Source organism: Procambarus clarkii, chromosome 31 (assembly GCF_040958095.1).
Source record: "Procambarus clarkii isolate CNS0578487 chromosome 31, FALCON_Pclarkii_2.0, whole genome shotgun sequence".
Classification (NCBI taxonomy): domain Eukaryota; kingdom Metazoa; phylum Arthropoda; class Malacostraca; order Decapoda; family Cambaridae; genus Procambarus; species Procambarus clarkii.
The window spans coordinates 44,872,775-44,875,572 of NC_091180.1; positions in this window are offsets into that span (position 1 = coordinate 44,872,775).

The window sequence follows — 2,798 nt, forward strand, 5'->3', positions numbered from 1 at the left end:
TGCCACACCACCACCATAACAACACATGTGCTACACCACCAAAACAACAAATCCAGAGCCACACAACCATTACAACACCACCAATGCCACACCCCCACTGCCACACCACCACTTCCACACCACCACTGCCACACCACTTCTACCACACCTCAACTGACACACCACTAGTACAAAACCACCACTGCCACAAACTCACTACAACACCACCATTGTCACTCCACCACAACAATACCACCACTGCAACACCACCACTACAACACCAACATTGCCACAGCACCACTAAAACACCACCACTACAACACCACCACTACCCCATCACCACTGACACACTACCACTGCCACACCACCACAACCACACCTACACTGCCATACCACCACTACAACACCACCACCACCTCTTCAACACCACCACCACCTCTACAACACCACTACTACAACACCACCAAAACAACAAAACCACCACTACCATACCACCACTACAACACTACCACTGCCTTACTACCACTGCCACACCACCACTGCAATACAATGACTGCTACACCCCCACTGCCAAACCCCTACTATAAAACCAACACTACCACACCACCACTACAACATCACCACAGCCACACTGTCAGTACAACACTACCATTGCCACACCACTACTACCACACCACCACTTCAACACCACACCCGCACTACAACACCACCACCACCACTACAACACCACTGCTACACCACCACTACAAAACCTCCACTACAACACCACCACTGGCACTTCCACACCACCACTGCCACACCACTGCCACACCACCTCTGACACAACACCACTGCTACACCGCCACTACAAAACCTCCACTACAACACCACCACTGCCACTTCCACACCACCACTGCCACACCACCACTGCCACACCACTATTTCCACACCACTATTTCCAAACCACCACTGCCACACCACACTGCCACACCACCACTTCAACACCACCACTTCAACACCACCATTGCCACCACCAAAGCCACACCCCCACTGCCACACCCCTACTGCCACACCCCCACTACAACACCACCACTGCCACCACCAAAGCCACACCCCCACTGCCACACCCCTACTGCCACACCACCACTACAACACCACCACAGCCACACAACCATTACAAAACCACCACTGCAATACCACAACTACAACACCACCAATATTGCAGCACCCAAACTACGACACAACCACTACAACACCACCACTGTCACACCACCAGTCCAACACCATCACTACAACCTCCACTGCCACACCCCCACTACAACAACACCACTGCTTCACCACCACTACATCACCACCACTGCCTCACCACCACAACCACACCACCAAAGCAAAACCACACTGCCACACCCCCACTACAACACCACCACTGCCACACCACCATTACAACACAATCACTGCCACACTACTGTTGCCACACCACCACCAGTGCCACACCACCAGTGTCACATCACCACTGCCACACTAAAACTACAACACCACAACTACAACAAGACAACTACCACACCACCTGTCACACCCACCACTGCCACACCACTACTGCCACACCACCACTGCCACACCACCACTACTACACCACTGCCACACCACCACTACAACACCACTGCCACACCACCACTACTACACCACTGCTACACCACCACTACAACACCACTGCCACACCCCCACTACTACACCACTGCCACACCACCACTACACCACCATTACAACACCACTACTGTCACACCACCACTACACCACCACTGCCACACCCCCTACTACACCACTGCCACACCACCACTGCCACACCACCACTCTCACACCACCACTTCCACACTACCACTTCAACCCCACCACTACAACACCACCGTTGCCACTCAACCACCACTACAACACCACCACTGCCACACCCCTACTTTCACACAACCACTACAACACGACACTGCCACACCACCACTGCAACACCACCACTGCCACACCACCACTACAACACCACCACTGCCACACCACCACTGCCACACCCCCACTACAACACCATTATTACTACACCACCACTACAACACCACCACTGCAATACTCCTACTACCACACCGCCACTTCAACACCACAGTGACACACCTCCAATACAACACCAGCACTACCCACCACCACTGCCACACCCCCACTACAACACCATTATTACTACACCACCACTACAACACCACCACTGCCATACTCCTACTACTACACCGCCACTTCAACACCACAGTGACACACCTCCAATACAACACCAGCACTACCCACCACCACTGCCACACCCCCACTAAAACACCAGTACTGCCACACCACCATTATAACACCACCACTGCCACACCACCACTGCCACGCCCACACTACAACACCATCATTGCCACACCACCACCATAACAACACAAGTGCTACACCACCAGAACAACAAATCCAGAGCCACACAACCATTACAACACCACCAATGCCACACCCCCACTGCCACACCACCACTTCCACACCCCCACTGCCAAACCCCTACTATAAAACCAACACTGCCACACCACCACTTCCACACCACCATTACAACACAATCACTGCCACACCACCGTTGCCACACCACCACCACTGACACACTACCGCTGCCACACCACCACTACCACACCACCCCTGACACGCCACCACTACAACACTACCACTGTCACATCACCATTACAACACCACCACTGCCACACCACCACTACAACACCACCATTACAACACAATCACTGCCACATAACCGTTGCCACAACACCACTACCAGTGCTACACGACCACTG